Source organism: Schistocerca cancellata, chromosome 1 (assembly GCF_023864275.1).
Source record: "Schistocerca cancellata isolate TAMUIC-IGC-003103 chromosome 1, iqSchCanc2.1, whole genome shotgun sequence".
Lineage (NCBI taxonomy): Eukaryota > Metazoa > Arthropoda > Insecta > Orthoptera > Acrididae > Schistocerca > Schistocerca cancellata.
Genome location: NC_064626.1, coordinates 389877502 through 389902332, shown reverse-complemented (window position 1 = coordinate 389902332; position 24831 = coordinate 389877502). Strand labels below are relative to the sequence as shown.

Here is a 24831-nt window from a genome sequence, read left to right as displayed (position 1 = left end):
GCTGGTATGATGGCCTGAGTCTCGCACTTTACTGATACAGCTCAGCGTTCTGCAATTGACCATCTTGTTACTTTGTTCACCCATATCCTGACTGGTTTTCTGTGGAAATTCTAGACTGTGGCCGTGTTCTTCAATTTGGAGGAGGCCTATGACACCTGCTGTATAACTGGTATCCGCCGTACCCTTTACTCCTGGGGCTTCTATGGCCACCTGCCCTGTTTCCTTCAGGCATTTTTAAAAGATCAAGTTTTCAAAGTGCATGTGGATTTGGCCTTGTTGGACATCTTTTTTATGAATTTCTGGTGACGGTTTTTCCCACCATCTTTACATCTTGGGTCTGTAGCCCTTCCGTTCGTTGAAAATACGAAATTCCTGGGGCTCATGTTCAATAGGAAATACTCTTGGTCCTCCCATGTGTCTTGCCTAGCAGCCTGCTGTGCGTGGTTCCTCAATGTCCTACGTGTCCTCGGCAGTACTTCCTGGGGCCTGGGGTGCTGATCGAACCACCCTCCTCCATTTTTACCGGTCCCATGTCCATTCAAAACTTGACTATGGGTGCTTTGTTTATGCGTCTGCACGCCATCCCTCTTACGCCACTTCAACGCTATCCACCATCATGGCATCCATTTTTGTATGGGTGCCTTTTACAATAGCCTCGTTGAGAGTCTGTATACTGAAGTTGCTGAACTACCACTGTGCTACTACTGTGACTTTCTCCTCAGCAGGTATGTATGCCATTTGTCTGCCATGTGTGGCCACACATCCTATGCCTCCTTCTCTGATGATGATGCCTTTGACTGTCAGTACGGGGTGCGTCCCTCTTCTGTGTTACCTCCTGGAGTCTGCTTTTGGCACTTGCTACGGTGGCTTAACTTCACACTACCTGCAACATTGCCGGTGGGTGTGAACCCTTCACCACCTTGGCTTTGTGAAGCGGCCCATGTTAACCTTGGCCTTCATTTGCTTCCTAAGGACACTACTCCAGCCTTGCTCTATCGCCTTCAGTTTTACGACCTTCGCATGGAACTTCACGATAGTATCTTTGTGCACACTGATGGCTCTTGGACTGACCATGGGGATGGGTGTGCCTTTGTCATTGAAACCCATGTCTTTCAATATCGGCTTCCGGCACACTGCTCATTATTTACAGTCGAGCTCTTCGCCTTGTATCAGGTCATGGAATACATCCGGCGACACAGCCTTTTCAGTTGTGTCTTCTGCTCAGATCTTCAAAGTCTATGTACGCTGTACGCTGCCCATCCCTTAGTGCAGCGGGTCCAGGAAAACTTTCACTTGCTCGCTCTTGCTGGAGCCAGTGTGGTGTTTCTGTGGGTTCCTGGTCATGTCGATCTGCCTGGAAATGAGGCTGCTGACACTGCTGCCAAGGCTGCAGTTCTCGTACCTCAGCCTGCGAGTACCTATATTCCCTCCGATAATCTCTGTGTTGCCGTCTGTCAGAAGATGGTGTCCCTTTGGCATGGCCAATGGTCCTTCCTTCATAGGAATAAGCTCCAACTTATTAAGCCTCTCCCAGCAGCTTGGACGACCACCTCTTGGCCCTCCTGCCAGGAGGAGGTCATTTTAACTAGGCTGCATATTGGGCACGTCCTTTTTAGCCATTTTCATTTGTTAAGTGGTGCTACCCCACTAATTTGTACACAAGTTTTAACTGTCCGCAACTTCCTGATGGAATGCCCATTTTTTAACCGTTTACGCTCCCACTTGGGCTTGCCATTTGATTTATTGGCCGTTTTAACAAATGACATGCGGGCTGTGGACTGCTTTTTACTTTTTATCCACCAAAGCAGTACGACAAAGGCCATTTAATGTTTAGTTTTGGAACTCCGTTTCTGTATGGTGCTTTTTGAGCCCTTTTTCCATGTGCCTGTTTTTAGCTGTCTGCTATATGTCAGTTGGGGCTGACATAGTCATTTTTTTGACTCCTCTCTGTTTTCATGTTCTGTAGCTTTGACTTGGACATGCATGACTCCAGTTGTTTTTTGCACCCATAAACCAAAACAAAACCAAACACACACACACACACACACACACACACACACACACACACACACACACACACACACACACACACTTATGCAAATGCAACTCACATACATGACTGTAGTCTCAGGCAACTGAAACCACTCTGCGAGCAGCACCAGTGCATGATGGGAGTGGCGACTGGGCAGTGGTAAAGGGGCTGGGGTGGAGAGGGGGAGCCACAGTATGGTGGGGATGGTGGACAGTGAAGTGCTGCAGGTTAAGCGGTGGGCAGGGGAGATGTGTGGATGGGAGGGGGGGGGGGGGTAATGGAAAAGGGTTGAAATAGAGAAAAATAAAGAGATTGGATGTGGTGGTGGAATGACAGCTGTGTAGTGCTGGAATGGGAACAGGGAAGGGGCTGGATGCGTGAGAACAGCAACTAACGAAGGTTGAGGCTGGGAGGTTTATGAGAACATAGGATGTGTTGCAGGGAAAGTTCCCACCTGTGCAGTTCAGAAAAGCTGTTGTTGGTGAGAAGGATCCATATGGCACAGGCTGTGAAGCAGTCCTTGAAATGGTCCACTTGTTTCTTGGCCATAGTTTGTTGGTGGCCATTCATGTAGACAGACAGCTTTTTGGTTGTCATGCATACATAGAATGCAGCACAGTGGTTGCAGCTAGGTTTGTAGACCACATGACTGGTTTCACAGGTAGTCCTGACTTTGATGGGATAGGTGATGTTAGTGTTTGCACTGGAGTAGGTGGTGTGGGAGGATTTATGGGACAGGTCTTGCATCTAGGTATATTGCAGGGGTATGACCCATGAGGTAAGGGACTGGGAGCAGGGGTTGTGTAAGGATGGACAAGTGTATTATGTAGGTTTGGTGGACAGCGGAATAACACTATGGGAGGGGTGGGAAGGATAGTGGGCAGGACATTTCTCATTTGAGGGCACGATGAGAGGTAATTGAAACCTTGGAGAAGATTGCAATTCAGTTGCTCAAGTTCCGTGTGGTACTGAGTAATGAGGGGAATGCTCCTCTGTTGCTGGACATTGGGACTTTGGGAGGTGGTGGTAGACTGGAAAGATAGGGCACTGGAGACTTGTTTTTGTATGAGATTGGGATGATAATTACAGTCAGTTAATGCTTCAGTGAAACCCTCGGTATATTTTGAGAGGGATTGCTCGTCACTGCAGATGCGATGACCACAGGTGGCTAGGGACTGCTTGGTATGGAATGTGTGGCAGCTGTCGAAGTGGAGGTATGCTGGTGGTTAGGTGGTTTGATATGGACAGAGGTACTGGTGTAGCCATCTTCAATATGGAGGTCAACATCTAGGAAGGTGGCTTGTTGGGTTGAGTAGGACCAGGTGAAGCAAATGGGGGAGAAGTTGTTGAGGTTCTGGAGGAATGTGGATGGGGTATCATCACCTTCGATCTAGATAGGAAATATGTCAAAAGTGAATCTGAACCAGGTGAGGGGTTTAGGATTCTGGGTTTTTAGGAAGGATTCCTCTAGATGGCCCATGAATAGTGTGGCATAGAATGATGCCATGTGGGTGCCCATAGCTGTACCCCGGATTTGTTTGTAGGTTAGCCTTCAAAGGAGAAGTAATTGTGGGTGAGGATATAGATGGTCATGGCGAGTAGGAAGGAGGTTGTTGACTTGGAATCTATCGGGTGTTGGAAAAGGTAGTGTTCAATAGTGGTAAGGCCATGGACATTAGGAATGTTAGTGTGCAGGCAGGTGGCATCAAGAGTGACGAGCAGGGCACTGCGTGGTAAAGGGACAGGAACTGTGGAGAGTTAGTGGAGGAAATTGTTGGTATCTTTTGTATAGGTGGGTAGGTTTTGGGTAATAGGTTTAAGGTGCTTGTCTACAAGAGCATAGTGTCTTTCAGTGGGAGCACAGTAACTGGCTACAATGGAGCATCTTGGATGGTTATTCCCCTGCGGGTCCGGGTATTAGAATAGGCCTGAAGTATTCCTGCCTGTCGTAAGAGGCGACTAAAAAAAGTCTCACACATTTTGGCCTTATGTGATGTTCCCCTGTAGGGTTTGCCCTCCATTCTTCAAAATTTTCCCCGAAGAACGAACCAATTGGGGAAGGGCACCTTACATGGTGCATTGTGTCTAGCCTGCATTGACATCTGTAATATACTTTCTCGTTGTCGCATTGCTGTCCCGCCCATTCTCTGTCTCTTGGGCAAGGACACCTTCCTGGGAGCGTTTTCCACCAAGCACTATGCAGTGTTGCTTTCTGCGTCGACGGTGACCATGGGCTTCTTTGCACCTGATATCCAGCACGGCAGCCAGTCCGTTGTGGTGGGGCCGCCATGTACCCTGTTGGTTGTAGCCCCCTGACCACACAGGGATCGCTCTGCTGATGCCTGCGCTGTTAACTCCCCACATATGCTGAGGAGTAGATGCCCATCACCCTGGGACATCGGGACTCCCAGCAATGGCCATCCTGCCATGTGGCCTTTGCTGCGGCAGGGTGGCACCCATGGGGAGGGTCCCTGGTCGAAGTGGGTGACATCAGGGTGGATGACACACGATGAAGCGTAGTCCATCATCACTTGCTGGTGGTGAAAAACCAGCAGTCTCTAAGCATTCACGAATTCAATTCAATGCAAGAAGTACAACCCCAAATCGTTCGCCTCCCTGGCCACACCATGGGAGGAACGTCAGGCTAAGGATAGTGGCAGATCTTATTCGCCCCGGTACCTTGTATGGTCAAGAGCTGATGGGGAATCTTTCATGACAACAAGGCCTCAGTTTTTTGTTGAGCATTTAGAGGACATGTTTGGGAAGCTGGAGGGCTTGTCCAAAATGGGATCTGGATCAGTCTTGATCAAAACAGCATCCTCTGACCAGTCATGGGCGTTGCTCACTAGTGACAAGCTGGGGGACGTTTCTGTAACCATCACGCCCCATAAGAGCTTAAATACGGTCCAGGGTATCATATTTCACAGGGACCTTCTTTTGCAGTCTGACGATCTTGTGTCATGCACTTCTGTCAGGATTGTGCCGTTCATCCGGACCCAGAACTTTACCTTCATGATGAGCCACTCAGTGTAGTGGAGACATATCAATTCTTAGGACTGGTTTTGACGTTCGATTGACTTGGCTTCCCCATCTTCGTCAGCTTAAGCAGAAGTGCTGGCAGCACCTAAGTGCCCTCCATTGCCTGAGCAAAACCAATTTGGGTGCAGATTGATCTGTGCTGCTGTGCCCCTACAGAGCCCTTGTCCAATCCAGAATTGGCTATGGGAGTGTGGTTTCTGGTTTGTCAGTACCCTCAGCATTGCATTTACTTAGCCCTGTGCATCACTGTGGGGTTCAACTAGTGACAGGAGCTTTTAGGACGAGTCCGGTGACCAGTGAACTGGTGGAGGCTTGGGTCCCTCCATTGCAGGTCAGACGTGCACAACTGCTTGCCAGTTACGTTGCACACATTAGTATTTCTCCTGAGCATTCAAATCACTGTCTCCTTTTCCCACCCACGGCAGTTCGTCTCCCGTATCGGCGACACAGGTCAGGGCTAAAGATTGTGGCTCGCATGTGGTCCCTTCTCTCTGAAATGGAGTCCTTCCCTTTACCACCTCTACTTGTGGTCCGATCATGTACGCCTTCATGGTGTACGCCTCGGCTGCAGCTTTGTCTGGACATTTCATGTGGCCCTAAGGACTCCGTTAACCCTGCATCTCTCCGCTGCCACTTCCTCTCGATTCTACACGTGTTCCAGGGCTCTGAAGTGGTTTACACCGAAGGCTCAATAACTGGTGGTCATGTATGATTTCCATATGTTCATGGAGGACGTATTGAACAGCACCCCTTGCCAGCGGGCTGCAGTGTTTTCACTGCAGAGCTGGCGGCCATATCTCGTGCTCTTGAGCACATCTGCTCGTGCCCTGGCGCTTCATTTCTGCTGTGTACTGACTCATTGAGCAACCTACAAGCTATCGACCAGTGCTACCCTCGCCATCCTCTGCTAGTGTCCATCCAGGAGTCCATCCTTGCCCTAGAACGGTCCCGTGATACAGTGGTGTTTGTCTGGACCTCTGGACATGTCGGAATACCAGGCAATGAACTTGCCGACAGGCTGGTCAAACAGGCGACAGGGAAACCACTTCTGGAGATGGGCATCTCCGAAGCTGACCTGTGTTCTGTCTTACACCATGGGTGTTTCAGGCTTTGGGAGACGGAATGGAATAACAGTAGGCACAACAACCTACGTATCATTAAGGAGACGACGAATGTGTGGAAGTCTTCCATGTGGTCCTCTCGCAGGGAATCAGTTGTCCTCTGCCGGCTCCGCATTGGTGATACGTGGCTAACGCGTGGTCACCTACTCTGTCGCGATGACCCACCTCTGTGTCGCTGTGACTCCCGAACGACAGTCGTTCACCTCTTGCTGGACTGCCCAATTATAGCCACTCTTTGGTGGAGTTTTAACTTTCCCAGCTCCCTACCTTCGGTGTTGGGCGACGATGCCTCAGCAGCAGCTTTAATTTTAAGTTTTATCCGTGAGAGTGGGTTTTATAGTTCTGTGTAGGTTTTAGCACATGTCCTTTGTCCCTCTGTGTCCTCCACCCTAATACTTTTAGGGTGGAAGTTTTAATGTGTTGCAGAGTGGCTGGCTTCTCTGTTTTATTCTTGTGGTCGGCCAGCCACTGTAATCTGCTTTCTTGTATTACTCTCTTCTGTTTCTAACATCTCTTTTGTGTCTCTGTCCAACCTTGGGTGGCTATATTTATGGACTTTAGAGTATAGTGATGCAAAAGAAAATAGTAACAAAAGAGTACAGCACTGGGTTAGGACTGAAGAAAAGCTGTCGGACAAAAATCAAACAATGGAAAATTGTAATGGACCTAGATGCAAGACTTGTCCCATACATCCTCCCACCTCCACCACCTACTCCATTCCGGTCACTAACATCACCTATCCCATCAACGGCAGGGCTACCTGTGAAACCAGTCATGTGATCTACAAGCTAAGCTCCAACTACTGTGCTGCATTCTCTGTAGGCATGACAACCAACAAGATGTCTGTACACAGGAATGGCTGCTGACAAACTGTGACCAAGAAACAAGCGGACCACCCTGTAGCTGAACATGCTACTAAATGGGATATCCTTCATTTCAATGACTGCTTCACAGTGTGTGCCATATGGATCCTTTCCACCAACACTAGCTTTACTGAATTGTGCCGGTGGGAACTTTCCCTGCAATTCATCTTATGTCCTACATTCCCGTAACCCTCCTGGCCTCAACCTTCGTTAGTCTCTGTCCTCACCCATACAACCACTTCCCTGTTCCCATTCCAGCCCTACACAGCCATTGTTCCACCGCCACACCCAGTTTTTTAATTTTCTCTAATTATACCCTTTTCTTTTCCACTACTCACTCCCCCCCCCTGCTCCCAACAACACTTCTGCAGGTCCGCAGGTAGAATAGGCCTGAGGTATTCCTGCCTGTTGTAAGAGGTGACTAAAAGGAGTCTCACACCTTTCAGCCTTTATGTGATGGTCCCCTGTAGACCTCCATTTTTCAAAATTTTCTCGAAGAGTGAGCCAGTTGGGGAAAGGTGCCTTAGATGGTGCATCACGTCCGTCATGTATTGAGATGTTAAGCCCACTTTCTCGTCGTGGTATTGCAGTCCTGCTCATCCTCCATCTCTTGAGCGAGGACGCCTTCCTGGGTGCATTTTCCTCCAATCACTATTCAGTGTCTTTTTCTCCGCCTACGAGGACCGTGGAATTCTTTGTGCCTCATATCCAGCACGGTAGCTAGTCTGGTGTGGTGGGGCCGCCATGTACCCTGTTGGTTGTAGCCCCCTGACCACCCAGGGATCGCTTTGCTGAGCCTGCGCCGTTAACTCCCCAGGTATGTCAAGGAGTATATGCCCGTCACCCTGGGGCATTAGGACTGCTGGCAGTGGCCATCCTGCCAGGTGGTCTGTGCTGCGGCTGGGTTGTGCCCATGGGGAGAGCCCCTGGTCGGAGTAAGTGGCATCAGGGCGGATGGTGCTAGATGAAGCGTATCACGTCATCACTTGCTGGTGATCAAATGCCAGCAGTCTCTAAGCGTTTCAAGTCTCAATTCAATGCCAGGAAGTATGATCCTAAATCGTACCCCTCCCTGGCCACAACATGGGAGGAATGCCAGGCTAAGGATGACAACGAACCTTATTCGCACTGGTACCTCATATGTACGAGAGCTGATGGGGACTACTTTGTCTTGATGAAGCCTCATTTTTTGTAGAGCATTTAGAAGACAAGTTTGGGGAGGTGGAGGGCTTGTTCAAAATGTGTTCGGGGTCAGTGTTGTTAAAAGTGGCATCCTCTGCCCAGTCACGGGCATTACTCACTTGTAACAAGCTGGGGGATGTTTCCGTTATCATCAATCCTAATAAGAGCTTAAATATGGTCCGGGGTATTATATTCCACAGAGACCTTATTTTGCAATCTGACGACAAGCTGCGCACCAACTTAGAGCGACTAGGAGTTCATTTCATCTGGTGCGTCCATGGGGGTCCAAAGGATAATCAGGTTGCCACCGGTGCCTTCATCTTGGCCTAGGAGGGTGACACATTACCCGAGAAGGTCAAGGTGATGGTCTACCGCTGTGATGTCAAGCCATATATCCCTCCCCCAATGTGGTGCTTTAACTGCTGGAAGTTTGACCATATGTCTTCCCACTGTACTTCCAGCATCACATGTCAAGATTATGGACATCCATCCCATCACAGTACTCCATGTGCCCCGCCTCCCATCTGTGTCAGTTGTGGAGAGCATCATTCCCTTTGCCCACCAGATTGCAGGATTTTACAGCGAGAAAGGAAAATCATGGAATACAAGACCCTGGCCCGACTGACCACACTGAGGCTAAGAGGAAATTTGTGTGCCTACAACCTGTGGCTATGATCACCTCTTATGCTGCCGCTATTAGAACAGTCGTCGCCCCACCAGTTCCGCAAGTTCCAGTTGGCTCTCAGAGCTGGATGACTACTCTCCTGCCCCCTTGATGGTGAGATTTAGTTTCCTCCCTGTTGCCCCCACATCACCTACCTCATGAGCACTGCCCCCGCCCCCCCCCCCCCCCACCTCCCCCAACCATCAGGGATGCCAGTCCCCACTTTTCAGCCAGATAAGCGTAAGTTTTCTTGGGCTCGTATGGCTAGGAAGAGGACGATCCACTCAGTGTAGTGGAGACATACTGATTCTTAGGACTGGTTTTTGATGCCCAATTGACTTGGCTACCTCACCTTCTTCAGCTTGAGTGGGAGTGCTGGCATCACCTCAATGCTCTCCACTGCCTTAGCAACACCAACTGGGGTGCAGATCGCTCTACGCTGCTGCAGCTCTACAGAGCCCATCTTGACTATGGGAGTTGGGTTTACGGTTCGGCGGCACCCTAAGCGTTGCGTTTCCTCGACCCAGTGCAGCATTGTGGCATTCGCCTAGTGAAGGGAGCTTTTAGAACGAGTCTGGTAACCAATGTCCTGGTGGAGGCCGGAATCCCTCCATTGTGGACTCAACGTTCGCAACTGCTTGCCAGTTATGTTGCACACATTTGTAGTTCTCCTGTGCATCCGAATTACAGTCTCCTTTTCCCAGCTGTGGCAGTTCATCTCCCACATCGGTGGCCCAGGTCCGGGCTGACAATTGCGGTTCGCATGCGATGCATTCTCTCCAAACTGGAGTCCTTCCCATTACCACCTCTACTTGAGGTCCATTCACGACAACCTCCATGGTGTACACCTTGACCAAAGCTTTGGCAGGACCTTTTGCATGGCTCTAAGGACTCCATTGACCCCGCCGCTCTCTGCTGTCACTTCCTCTCGTTTCTTGACGTGTTCCGGGGCTCTGAAATTGCTTACACCGACTGTTTGATGGCTGATGGTAATGTTGGCTTCACATGTCCCCACTGAGGCCATATTGAACAGCATTCCTTGCCCGCTGGCTGCAGTGTATTCACTGCAGAGCTTGTGGCCATATCTCGTGCACTTCAGTACATCTGTTCCTGTTCTGGTGAGTCGTTTATTCTCTGTTCTGACTCCCTGAGCAGCTTACAAGTTATCGGCCAGTGGTACCCTCTCCATTCTTTGGTAGTGAACATCCAGGAGTCCATCTCTGCCCTGGAACGGTCCAGTTGTTCAGTGGTGTTTGTGTGGACACCAGGATACGTTGGAATCCCAGGCAACGAACTTGCTGACAGGCTGGCCCAACAGGCTAGGCAGAAACCGCTCCTGAAACTGACCTGCGTTCCGTCTTACTCTGCAAGGTTTTTTGGCTTTGGGAGACGGAGTGGCATGAGAGTATGTACAACTAATTGCATGTCATTAAGGATACTGTGAATATGTGGAAGTCTTCTCTGCGTACTTCTCACTCGGAATCAGTTAATCAGTTGTCCTTTGTCAACTCTGCATTGGCCATATGTGGCTCACACGTGGTTACCTCCTCCGTCGCGAGGACCCACCTTTGTGTCGCTGTGGCTCCCAAATGACAGTTGTCCACCTCTTGCTGCACTGACCACTTTTAGCCGCTCTGTGACGGACTTTTAACTTTCCCAGCACCCTATCTTCAGTGTTGGGCAACAGTGGCTCAACAGCAGCTTTAGTTTTATATTTTATTTGTGAGGGTGGGTTTTATAATTTGATATGAGTTTTAACGCATGTCCTTTGTCCCTCTGTGTCTTCTACCCTAGGTCTTTTAGGATGGAGGTTTTAATGTGTTGCATAGTGGCTGGCTTCTCCTTTCTTATTCTTGTGGTCAGCCAGCCATGTTAATCCGATTTCTTGTTTTTAATCAACTCTCTGTTTCTTGTGTGTCTCTGTGGTTTTCTTGTCCTGTTTTGTCCATTGTAGTGTTTGTCGTCCTTCTGTTGTTCTTCTGGTTCTTTCTTTCTCCTGTTATTGTGCAGTACGTCTTCTTTGTTTTCTTCTTTCCCATGGGTAATTGTTCTCCTGGGAACAAGGGACCGATGTCCTCATAGTTTAGTCCCTCCTCCCCTCCCCCCTCCCTTTTAAACCAACCAACCAACCAACCAACTCCCCCCCCCCTCCCACCCCACCTCTCCCCTGCCCTACACCTAGCCTGCAACACTTCACTGTCCACCATACTGTCCCTCCCACTCCCCACCACAGCCTCCTCCTTACCCCCACCCTGTTGTCACTCCCATCATGCACTGGTGCTGCTGTTGGCAGTGTGGTTTCAGTTGTCTGAGACTGCAGTCGATTTTGTGTGTGTGTGTGTGTGTGTGTGTGTGTGTGTGTGTGTGTGTGTGTGTGTGTATCTATTGTTGGTGAAGGCCATTGGCCGAAAGCTTTAAGAGTTAAAGTCTTTTTGTTGTGCCTCTCTGTGACTCAGTGTTTCCACTATATGGTGAGTAACAACTTTCCTTATCATAATATTGTCACATTGTTCATACTTCATTATGAATGTTTCAGCATTTGATGACAAGGATTTTAATAGTCTCATCTGGGTTGGGGGGCTTCTTTTAGGTTCTACACTAATACTCTTGGTATCCTTGAGGTATAATTATCTAGACAGGATGGAGAGTCCCCTAATCTAAATACACTACTTGTTCACCCCATAAACCCTTAGCTACCTGGGGAGTAGCGCCTGATATGTAGTTAACCCCTGCCCCGTTTTGGGGGAACCCACACTTCTCAACACTATGGAATAAGCCTGAGAAGTCACAGCAAAAGAACCTTCAAAGCCTTCATTCAAATCTTCCACTTGATTCAGAACTAGAGGTCTATAATGACTTCTAGGGACAATGTTGCAGATTATGACCTTTATTGAAATTCAATGAGCAAGGGAGTCTTTCAGCCTCTCTGCCAGTCATGGGAATGATCCATTGTAACTTGCTATCTGTCACCGTACCTAATAACGTCACAGGAAGTACTACGTCTGGCCTTGTTTCATCAAAAAATATGACAATATGTTCTCTTGTTTGTTTGTTATTGAAACCTGCGTGCGTTGATATTTTCAGCTCTACAGCTATATCATTTTCCATGTACTATATCATTGATATGCTTTTAAGTGTTGTTCTCAGTTAAACATCTGTGAACTTTTATATTAAATGAAGAAATATTGCTTCCAAAGCCTTTTCTACTAATGGTTGTGGTTTTATGAACCTTTTGTTTGTAACATTTAATGCACTTTCATCATAGACCTAACAAGCTTCGAACTTTTCTTCTTCGCTTATAGCCCAGTCTGCTTCTCCAGTTAAAGGTTTAAATGTGCCTTGGTAAAACCATTGATACATGCAGTGTAAAAAAAAAAAGTAAAAGACACACTTCATGACTTGACTTCATACAAACAATTATAATCTTAAACATACGTCTCTTTCTTCTGTTCTTTGCTTCTTTAAACTTTATTCCTTTATTTGTCAGAACTAAATGAAAGAAATTGGCTACTTATAGTACTAGGCCTACATGTTCACTTTATGCAGAGTTATGGCACAGTGATTGATGGGAGTAGCTGTTTCAGATCACTCAGTCAGTGCTAACAGCTTTCTCAGCACACCTAACCTGGTCAGTCATAGTTAGCAAATGGCGAAGTGTTCAGTGCATCTACAAGCTCATAAACAAAAGCTGACGTAACACAGAGTTAGATCGCAGAAACATTTTATGTAATTGAATTTGAAATATTTTAAATTTGTAGTTGCCCAATAAAGATAATCTTCTCACACATTATTGGAAGCTAAGGTTGGTAGTGACCGGGAACAAGTGAATATTGGTCAGAAGTCATACACCTTCAATTGAAAGAGCTAGTCCCATCAGCCACTGTGCTACAGCTGTAGTCTTTCATAAAATGAACTAATGTCAGAGGATACCTAATATTTTAGACTACTTGCAAAGAGTTTTAACCAAAGGAAAGTCTAACTTTAATACGGAGCCCGTAAGCCTTAAAATTGTCTACTACGTCAGCACACTTATTTTACTTGCACACAGTATCTCCTTTTCATTTCGGACTGTTAGTGTATTCATTGCAAAAAAATCCCAGTACCTTCTCAGATTTTTTTTTTTTCTGAGGTAGAAAAGTCTGGTACTGGATCCTGCTTATGAATCCTTGTGTGAACTATTTGATTTAAATGTGTTGCAGGTTTATTGCCCATTTTAAACTTTATTTTTGTTTTCATCCCTTTGTTTCACTTTCTTGCATTTAAAGGAGAACTACTAAATTTATACAGTACCTTCGTTTCTGCGAAAATGTTGTTTACAGCTACTGTTACCTTTTTTTTAGGATTTGCAAGAAGAATGCTCAAGTCGCTAAGGCTACAAAGTGTACTCAGTGGCAAGAAACAACATTTTTCAAAACAGAGGTACATACTCATTCCGTGTCAAGATGTAATATGAATATCAATTCTGTCAAAAGCTACTAACATGGAGTTGTCATTAAATGAAAGTAATGGAAAACATATGCAAATGAAGATAAAGTACAATACAAGCAATAAAACTGCAAAGCATTTAAATTGAATGATTCACACACAGATTTGTCAACAGGAATTAGTATACACGAGTCCACAGAACACCATGCAACAAAGCTAAATTCTGTTTGATATGGAAACAAAAACAAATATGATTCTGTTTGATTTGAAACAAAACAAATATGGAATCATTTACCCAGTTTTACCTACTGCTTGATATATATTTACAATACAATATATATTTACAATACAATTCAAAGAGTGCAATACACTTTCTTGATAAAGAAAACAATGTGATGAGACCAGCTTTTGCTTACTACAAACTGAAAGGATTGATAAACTTGCAGTGGTCCAAGTGACCTGGCAGCAAACTATAGTAGTGTTACGGGAAGTCCCTATATAAGTTTCACGCCCTGGGCCAGAGTGCCAAGCTGTTGTTGAGGTTGTGTGTCTACTGAAGTGGTATGTTTATGAGATATTAAGCAGAATAATGAAAACCATGTGTGTCTGTTGGTGATATTGGGTTCAAAGTTTGTTGGTGCACGGTCATCAGAATAATGGTCATATAATATAATTTATTGTTGCTGCCGGACGGCTAACAGCGATGCGTGCATTGGAAAGTGTGGATACGTGTGTACTTATAATGTGAATAAGGACAAGTTTCTGTTTAATAAGTAGTGTTTCAATAGAATTGCTTTGAGTGAAGAAATGTTTATTTCTTACTGACGATAGGCATATTGTATGACATTATAGATGAGTGTTTGGTATTTGCTAGTCTCCTTTACCAATGAAGACTTACAGGCGGCTGCTATGTTCAGACAATCTCCAGTGAAGAATTATGCAGAGGAGGATAAACTGAGAGAACCGTTAAAATTAAAAACTGATTTTGAGAGAACTAGAGGTACATACCGACAATAGGCGGGACAGTACCCATTGCCAACGGGAGGGGCAGTGCGATGGACCAAGCAACCAGAATGGAATTGAATTTTCAAACTGCAAATCGAACAAATATAGTACATTCGCAAATGCGAAACAGTGGAAGAAACTAAACATAAGGGATCAGCCTTCTAAGTCACAGAGCACACCACACTACATGACAGTAGCAGCACAAGATGATGAACAGTAAGTTTGCAGTAAACAGATTATTCAAAGTTAACTATGTAGAACTGTACTTTACGTGTTTGGCCAAATTGTTAAACTTGCTTTATTAAAAAATTATTCATCACAGCTGAAACTGGAGATAATGTTAAATTCAGTGGACATCTTGTTAAGGCCATGAGAAGGGCAACAAAAGGAGGAAATGTGATTAGTGGCTTGAGTTATCCTTCTGTTCCTCCCCTCCTCTTTGTGTTGCACCTCCACTTTTTTCTAGCAGTGTGTTGTTTTCCATCAGTGCCACCTCCTTTTTCTCCTATATCCATAATAAAGGGTGAAATGTGTACAGTGGAGGCTTTAGTACTAACAAATCTGTGTGCGCATTGCATATTACCAGCAGACTGTATGACAGAATGTCAAGTAGTGGTTGATTTTAGTCAAAACACTATGAAGATTTATTAGGGGCAAAAAAGAACAAATGATTATACGTAAATAGAAGGCATTTATGAGGATGTACTGCACTATGATAGCAGAAGACTGTGGGGAGCAGGCACAAATGGGTCATGTAAAATGCAGCAGTGTGGAACAGAATCTAGAAGAGGAAGAAAGCACCATTGAAGGAATGAAAATTACCCATGATTACCATGCAGTGAATGGTACTAAAACCAAAGAAACTGGCTCAAAAAAGCATAAAAGAAAAGTGAAGAGAGGAAAGATGCAGCAAGGAAAAGAGGAGTAGATGACCATGAGATCAGCATTGAGTAGGCTTGTGGGATCACTGGATTTGAATCTGTGCACACATGGGGCATATCACGAGCAGCTGGCACCAGCGCAAGATGTTCACCTCCGATTGGTTCTGTCACAGTGACAGCTGTTTACTAGCAGGTGCACCTATTGTATCATAATGGATGGGGGGGGGGACGCCATGAATCCATAACGATATTGAGAGACCCTATTAAAAGCACAAAAGGAGATAAAAAGGGGGGATGCTGATGAGAGGAGTGTGCTTGTTGCACAACAATGCTCAGACAGGATTAGACACCAAGGCATTCTTCGACTCATTTGGTTGGGATGTTTTGAACCATGCCCCCCTCTCCGCCACTCATATTCCCCCTGACTTGGTGCCTACAGATTATCATCTTTTCACCTCCCTGAAGGCACACATGAGTGAATTAAATTGTCAGTAGACGAGCAGGTGCAGAAGGAGGTTCGGAGGTGGGGGAAGGAGCTGATGGAAGAGTTCTTTGAGAGGGTATAAAGAAGCTTGTGCCACAGCTCACCACATTCACTGAACCGGATGGCAGTTTTGTTGAAAAATAGTTGACAAGCGTGTCAACAATATCTTCTTCTTCTTCTTCTTCTTCTTCCTCTTCCTCCTCCTCCCCTTTTCCCAAGTACACTTTTCCTAAAAAAATACATAAAAATCTAGTATACTTACTTTCTGAACATGCCTCGTACTTCCAACAAATAACATACAGTGCCAGTCAGGATGTCGCATTCCAATGCAAATGGGAATTACCAGTGAGTGTGTGGTTGAACTTTGGGTTTAATAACATCGGAGTGCCACAGCCCCTCTCTTTTCTTTCCGCTCCTGGGCAGCATCCACTATCTTTGGCTTGTAATACAGTGACAGGTCAGAGAATGTGCACTACATGTTTCAACATTTAGATGTGGAATCCAAAACCTACCTCCTTATTGCTTTTAATAGAATCTACTAACACCCTAATTCCAGGTGGAGTGCATTCCTGATTCCTCCCCAAAAGATTGGAAAGGACCATGTCAACTCAAGTACCGTATTTACTCGAATCTAAGCCGCACTCGAATCTAAGCCGCACCTGAAAAATGAGACTCGAAATCAAGGAAAAAAAAAATTCCCGAATCTAAGCCGCGCCTGAAATTTGACTCGAAATTCAAGGAGAGAGAAAAGTTTTAGGCCACACCTCCAAATCGAAACAAAGTTGGTCCATTGTAATATGAGACACAATTTAGGTCGAATGAATGACAATACAGCTACAGTAGTTTGGTTCGAATCGTAAGCTTAGCAGTTAAGCTTCACCACATAGCCATTGCTATGCGTCAGGTGCTCCGTCCGTATTTATACGGGTATCCTTCCTTTTTCACGTGCTTTGTCTGGTTTGAATCGATTGCCTATTTTGCTTTGATCTGATAAGTGCCGTTTTCTTTGTTATAGGTGTTTGCGTCACTCTTAAGCTGAAAATGCATTACTGCACTGTGTCATGCATTGTTTGTCGTATTCTGATAGTGCGTGTTTACGGCCTGTTGCGGCTCGCGGCATGGCTTGCTTTTGTGCGCGCTACCGCCGCGTACAATTAAAACAAAAAAGACAGGAATCGTCTCATTAGCGAAACAATGGCAAGAGACTGCTATTTGTTGTTACTTACACTGCTGCTTTCTTTGATAATGATCAACAAGAATCAAATAATAGACTGCGTATGATAGAACATGTTCTGAACGAGAGTTAGGCGAAAATTTTTCTCCGTTTGAAAATCTTTGCGGCCGCTTCTTTATTACATCAAATTCTGCACAGAAATTAGTCATCTTAGATTTAAAAATCTAGTCACTTGCCGTGCTTCATTTCAGACTGTATCATTATTAGGCATAAGAATAATACGAATATAAACATGACACGATACGTATATTCTTCCGCGTTTGCTGTTGTCTCACTCTAGTTTCGTAGTTTATTAGGCAGACAGGATTTGAATGAGATAGCAGCAAACACGAAAGAATACATGGCAAAATGTTTATATTCGTATTATTCTTATGGTCAAGAGAATACTGTATGTGATTCAAATTTCATCAGGTTCCTATTAGCAACCATCTCTTCTCACAGATAGGAAAAAATTCAGAATGTGGAGTTGGCCATATTGACAAACATCCCAAACAGTCTTGCCAGTCAGATTTTCGTAGTACACTGAAATTGTGCTACATTCGAAGATGAACAATACGGAATTTGTATTTACTTTGTTGGATAATGTATGAAAATGCAGTGGTCGAAACTCGCGGCGGAGAAAAAAAAACTCGTCTTCCACTTTTTTTTTAAATTTATTTACTGACGCAGAGGTTTTGGCGCCAGTATTTATCTTTGTGCCTACAAAGCATGCCTGTGTCGCGCTACATATATTCGACGGCAGAAGTTAGTTGTGGCGGCACGTACCAACATTTTTCGTAACTTCCGCTTGCTTTGCACTCGATTCTAAGCCGCAGGCGGTTTTTTGGATTACGAAAACCGGAAGAAAAGTGCGGCTTAGATTCGAGTAAATACGGTAGTTATTAGAGTGTAAAAGATGTCAGTTACATAGGAAAGACATTGGAACAAATAATTAACAGCCACTTAGGACAGACACTTGATTCAGAAACTTATTGGCTTCCTACTTTGTGGTTTCCATAGATAATGCTCCACACTTGATAATCTAATACTACTGGAGGCAGCAATACAAAAAACTTTTTTTTTTTTTTTGCATAGGCAACGCTTGACAGGAATGTTTTTTGATTATAATAAATCTTATGATATGACATGATATAGGCCTCTATACAATATCATCAAACAGCTACATGGATGGGGCTTCCAGGGTATTCTTCCCAGTATAATGCAAACCATCAGAGGGTATTATAGGTGTAGAATTGCAACACACTCTCAGACTGGCATACACAGGGAGAATCTTAAGCGTTACCCTTTTTGCAGTAGCCATTAATGGTATAGTGTGTAATGTGAGGAGCCCAGTCCAATGGTCTCTTTCTGTGGATGATTTTTCGATCTTTCATTTGTCTTCTAGTCTTGAGGTAGCTGCTCAGTACTGCAACCAACATTAAGAAGGCTAATATTATGGGCTAGAACTGCAGATTTCAAAATTACCTCCGATGAATGTGTGTACATTACGTTTAATTGTGTATATCATGAGCTAAGCTCAAATATAATGCTTGAACAGTATTGCCGTTTTAAATTTTATCCAGGTTTCCTTACAATAAACAAGTGTTCTGAATCTTCTCCTGATCGCATTTAAACATTTTTCTTCTTACTGCCCTATGTCTTGAGTTATAGCGAGAGAGCATCAAAGTTCTGGCTCATCAGCTGGTTTCAGAGGCCAGTATCATGCAGGTTACAAAGCAATGAAGTTTAGATGCTTTACTGTTTGATGCAGAGGGCTTACCTCTTCTGAAGGTAACAGTAGTGCACTTAACAGTTAAATCTCCATTGACAGCATTTTGTCAAAGCAAAATCCCCCCCCCCCCCCCCCTGCATATTGTAAGAGGTGACTAAAAGGATTCTCATACTTTTCGTCCCTATAAGTTCAGGTCCCAATTTACGGTTTGACCTGTCACTTTCCAAATTGTACAGTAGTCGGGCCATATGGGGAAGGACGCCTTACGTGGTGCAGGAGTTATCCATAGTGTCCTTATATTCAATCTCCAGAACCTCTTGTCACGGCTTCGCAACTCCACCTGCAATTCAACTATTTGGGCACTTTCCAGGGTATGTCATCTTCTTTCGTTCTCTCCTGTCCTCTTTCGCCCCCATGACAATATTGGATTACTCTGCACTCAATATCCAGCACGGTAGCCAGTCCGTTGTGGTGGGGCCATCATGTACCCATTTGGTGATAGCCCCCTGACAACACAGGGATTGCACTGCTGATGGCTGAGCTGTAAACTCCCCACATATGCCAAGGAGTAGATCCCTGTCTTCCTGGGGCATCAGGACTCCCAGCAACGGCCATCATGCCAGGTGGCCTTTGCTGTGGCTGGGTGGCACCCATGGGAAGAGCCCCTGATCGGAGTGGTTGGCATCAGGGTGGATGACCCGCAATGAAGCGGACTAAATCATCTCTTGCTGGTGACCGTAAGGTGCTATCAATCTCTAAGAAGGGCAAGATTGAATAGAATGCTGACAGATATGACCCTAAATTGTTTCCCTCCCTCGCTACACCACGGGAGGAACGTAGGGCTATCGAAAGAAGAGAGCCATATTCGCCTCGGTATGTAGTCTGTAGCAGAATGGATGGGGACTCCTTTCTACCTATGAAGCCTCAATTTTTTGTTGAACATTTTGAAGACAAGTTTGGGAAAGTGACAGCACTGTCAAAGATGAGAAGCGGTGCAGTCTTGATTCAGACAGCATCCCCAGCCCAATCCTGGGCATTACTCGCTTGTGACCGGCTGGGTGATATTTCTGTTTCCGTCACTCCCCATAAAAGCCTCAATATGGTCCAGGGGATTATTTTCGATCACGACCTCCTCTTGCAATCGGATGATGATCTCCGTGCCAATCGAGGATGGCTGGGTGTTCATTTCATCTGGCATCTTTACAGGGGACCCAAAGTCAATGGGTTGCTACCGGTGTCTTCATCGTGGCCTTTGAGGGTGATTTATTGGCTGAAAAGGTCAAGGTGATGGTTTACTGCTGTGATGTTAAACCGCACGTCCCTCCCCCATGCGGTGCTGGAAATTCAGGCACATGTCTCTCCACTGCATTTCCAGCGCCATGTCGTGACTGTGGGCGTCCTCTGCATCCAGATACTCCATGTACATCTCCTCCCACTTGTATCAGCTGTGGAGAGCAGCACTCCCCCTGCTCGCCAGACTGCATAGTACTCCAAAAGGAACAGAAAATCATGGAGTACAAGACTTTGGACTGTTTAATGTACCAAGAGGCTAAATGTAAATTTGAACGATTACACTCCATTCGGTTGACGTCCACATATGCTGCAGCTACATTACCGTCGCTGTCACAAGTACCAGTCGTACCACGTTCTGTGCCACGAACAGTGGGTCCTCCGGGCCTCCAGAATAAATCTGCTCCCTTGGTGGTGGCAGGAAAATCTACTTCAGGAGCGAGGCCCCCCCAAATGCAGGAGACATTGGTCCTCTTCCCCCAAGCCGGGGAAACAACGGCCTCCTCCGGCTCCTCTCGTGCCGAAAGTGTCCCTCGGGATCCTCTTTCCCAAGCTCTCCACTAATGCCACAGCAGACACTCGCCAGTGGCTAACGGAGCCAAAAGCTGCTGGACGAAGGGCTTCACGGTCTTCCTCTGTGCCTGAAGCTACTTCGGCGAAGTCCTCCCGTCGAGCCCCTAAAGAGAAGCGAGAGGGCAAGCAAACAAAGAAGACTGCTGAGAAAAAGGACCCTCCGGTGGCCTCAACACCACCACTCCCTACCAGTTCTGCACCTGAAGATGAGGTAGAGATCTTAGTGTCCCCTGAGGACCGGGATCTCACTGATGCCTCATCCACAATAGGAATGGATACAAATACTCAATCGGTGGCAGCAGGTGACCCTGAGGTGTAGCCTGCCTCCTTCTGTGCTTCATGCCTTCCCAGCCTCACAATAACACCAACCTCCAATGGAATTGCTGTGGTTTTTTCCACCACCTGGCTGATCTATGGCAACTGTTAAGCTCTTTACACCTGCTTTCTGCATTGCGCTCCAGGAACCTTGGTTCCTGGTAATGTGGACCCTTGCCCTCCGTGGCTGTGGGGGATACTACAACAACTGTAGCAACTATAATAACATGTCAGGTGGAGTTTGTGTCTATGTCCTGAACTCAGTATGCAGTGAACCTATGCCCCTTCAAACCCCTCTAGAAGCTGCAGCTGTCAGGATAAGGTCGACGCAGGAAATAACTGTCTGCAACGTGTATCTTCTTCCAGATAGTGCGGTACCCCTGAACGCATTGGCTGCACTGATTCATCAACTCCCTAAACCTTTCCTAGTTTTGGGAGATTTCAATGCCCATAACCCCTTGTGGGGTGGCACCATGCTTACTGTCCAAGGTAGAGATGTCTAAACTTTCCTGTCTCAATTCGACCTCTGCGTCTCAAATACTGGGGCTCCCACCCATTTCAGTGTGCCTCGTGGCACTTGCTCGGCCATTGATTTATCCCTCTACAGTCCAGGACTTCTCCCATCGATCTACTGGAGAACCCATAATGACTTGTGTGGTAGTGACCACTTTTACATTATCCTTTCACTCCCGCAGCGCCATTCCCCTGGACATCTACCAAGATGGGCTTTAAACAAGGCAGACTGGTAGCTTTCACCTCTGCTGTCACCGTTGAATCTCCCCCACATGGTACCTTAGATCTGGTAGTTGAGCAGGTCACTAGAACGATAGTTTCTGCGGTGGAAAACACGATCACTTGTTCTTTAGGGTGCCCCAGCGAAAGTCAGTACCTTGATGATCACCGGAAGAGGCCATTAAAGAGTGTCGGCGAATTCTACTGCGACATAAGCGGCACCCTAGAGCACCTAATAGCTTTTAAATGGGTCCATGTCCACGTTAACCATCTTATAAAAAGACTGAAAAGGGAGCGTTGGGAGAGGTACGTCTCGACCATGGGGTGCCCTACACCACCTTCCCAAGTTTGGACGAACATCAGATGTGTTTGTGGGTACCAGACCCCGGCAGGTGTCACTGGCATTAACATCAATGGTGTGTTATCTACTGATGCTAACGCAATTGTCAAGCACTTTGCTGAGCACTATGCTTGAGCCTCCACATTGGATAATTAGCCCCCAGCATTTTGAAACCTCAAACAGCAGATGGAAAGGAAAGCCTTCTCGTTCACTAAACATCACAGTGAACCCTATAATGCTTCATTTACAGAGTGGGAGTTCCTCAGCATCCTTGCACATTGCCCCGATACAGCTCCTGGATCAGATCAGATCCACAGTCAGATGGTCAAACATCTCTCGTCTGACTACAAGCGACATCTCCTTGTCATCTTCACCTGGATCTGGTGCGATGGCATCTTTGCATTGCAATGGCGGAGAGCAACATCATTCCAATGCTCAAACCTGGCAGATACGCGCTTGATGTGGATAGCTATTGGCCCATCAGCCTCACCAACATTCTTTGTAAGCTGTTATAACGTATGGTAAGTCGGTGGCTGTGTTGGGTCCTGGAGTTATGTGGCCTACTGGCTCCATGCCAGGGCAGTTTCCGCCAGGGTCGCTCTTCCACTGACAATCTAGTTTCTCTCAAGTCTGCCATCCGAACAGCCTTTACCAGACACCAACACATGGTTGCCATCTTTCTTGATTTATGATAAGCTTAGAACATGAACTGGTGACATCATATCTTTGCCACATTATATGAGCGAGCTCTCCGGGGCCTCCTCCCGATATTTATCAAAAAATTCCTGTCACTTCGTACTTTTGATGTCCAAGTTAGGTGCCTCCCAGAGTTCCCCCCATATCCAGGAGAATGGGGTCCCGCAGGGCTCTGTATTGAGTGTATCTCTATTTTTAGTGGCCATTAACAGTCTAGCAGCAGCTGTCTGTCCGTCTGCCTGTATGCAGACAACTTCTGCATTTTGTATTGCTCCTCCAGTACTGGTGTTGGTGAGCGGCACCTACAGTGAGCCATCCACAAGGCACAGTCATGGGCTCTAGCCCACAGCCTCGTTTTCTGCCGTGAAGTCATGTGTCATGCACTTCTGTCAGTATCATACTGTTCATCCGGAACCAGAACTTTACCTTAATGACGATCCATTCACTGTAGTGGAGACATATTGATTCTTAGGAATGGTTTTCGATGCCTGATTGACTTGGCTTCCTCATCTTCGTCAGCGTAAGCGGAAGTGCTGGCAGCACTTCAATGGCCTCCGCTGCCTGAGCAACACCAACTGGGGTGCAGATCGCTCTACATTGCCGTTCAATCCCAACTTAACTATGGGAGTCTGGTTTATGGGTCATTGGCGCCCTCAGTGTTGCATTTACTCGACCCAGTGCACCACTGTGATGTTAGATTGGCAATGGGAGCTTTTAGGATGAGTCCGGTGACCAGCACCCTGGTTGAGGCCGAGTCCGTCCATTGAAGGTTAGGCGTGCAAAACTGCTCACCAGTTACATTGCACCAATTCGTAGTTCTCCTGAGCACATTTAATTACTGTATCCTTTTCACACCCACGGTGGTTCATCTCACGCATCGGAGGCCCAGGTCAGGGCTTAAGATTGCAGTTCGCGTCTGATCTCTTCTGTCTGAAGTGGAGTCCTTACCACCTATACTTAAGGACCATTCATGTACACCTCCATGGTGTACACCTTGTTCGAAGCTTCGCCTGGACCTTTCACATGGTCCTAAGGACTCAGTTAAACCCGCAGCACTCCGCTGTCACTTCATCTCTCTTCTTGACATGTACCGGGACCATGAAGTGCTTTACACCAATGGCTAGATGGCTGATGGTAACACTGTCTTTGCATATGTCCATGGAGGACATATTGATAGCACTCCTTGCCAGATGGCTGCAGTGTTTGCACTGCAGAGCTAGCAGCCATTTCTTGTGCTATTGAGCACATCCGTTCATGCCCTGGTGTGTCATTTCTTCTCTGTACTGACTCCTTGAGCAGCCTACAAGCTATTGACCAGTGCTATCCCCGCCAACCTTAGGTACCGACCATTCAAGAGTCCATCTATGCCCTGGAATGGTCCAGTTGTTCCATAATGTTTGTGTGGACCCTAGGCCATGTCGGAATCCCAGGAAATGAACTTGGTGACAGGCTGGCCAAACAGGCTACATGGAAACTGCTTCTGGAAATCGGCAACCCCATAATTGACCTTGATCATTATTACGCCGCAAGATTTTTCAGCTTTTGGTAACAGAAGGGCATAATCTCAGTATGCACAACTAACAACATTAAGGAGACTACAAACGTATATAAGTCCTCCATGTGGGCCTCTTGAAGGGATTCTGTGGTTCTCTGCCAGCTCTGCATTGGCCATACATGGTTAACACATGGCTACCTCCTCCGTAGCGAGGACCCACCTTTGTATCACTGTGGCTCACATATGACTGTCATCCACATCTTGCTGAACTGCTCACTTTTAGCCCCTGTGCTTTTAACCTTCCTAGCACCCTACCTGCGGTGTTGGGTGACATTGCGTCAACAGTAGATTTAGTTTTACTCTTTATTCGTAGGGGGGGGGGGGTTTTATCATACCATCTAAGGGTGGGCTTTTAATCTTCTCTCCGAGGCCGCCACCCTCCCTCCATTTGAACTCTGTCACACTTCCTTTGCATTTGTTTGTCATGGTGGTCATCTTTTCCTTACATGTTTTCACCTCGTCTTGTCTTTTTTGGGTGGACATTCAATGTGTTGCAGAGTGGCTGGCTCATCCTCTTTTATTATTGTCATCAGCCACCCCAGACCATCTGGTATATTGTTTTAATACTTTCTTCTATTTTTCTTTGTGGTGTATGTTTTCCCCGTTTTTTGTTCGTTCCATTCATTTTCTTTTTAGATGTGGTTCCCCATTCCTTTTTCCCCTTTAACTTTCTCAAATGTACTTTGGGT

The 24831-nt window shown here is 46.2% G+C and overlaps 1 protein-coding gene across 3 annotated transcripts in view; it reads left to right on the top strand.

Annotated features, from left to right (window-relative positions):
- LOC126175493 (ribosomal RNA processing protein 36 homolog) overlaps positions 1–24831 on the top strand; it is an 86658-nt gene that overhangs the window by 7557 nt on the left and 54270 nt on the right. The window contains exon 1 of one of the 3 annotated variants that reach the window (XM_049922334.1): positions 14330–14547. The exons of the other annotated variants lie outside the window; for them this stretch is intronic. The gene's annotated coding sequence lies outside the window, so the exon portion shown is untranslated. Of the gene's footprint in view, positions 1–14329; positions 14548–24831 lie in introns of those variants that run through there. 3 annotated transcript variants of the gene reach the window in all.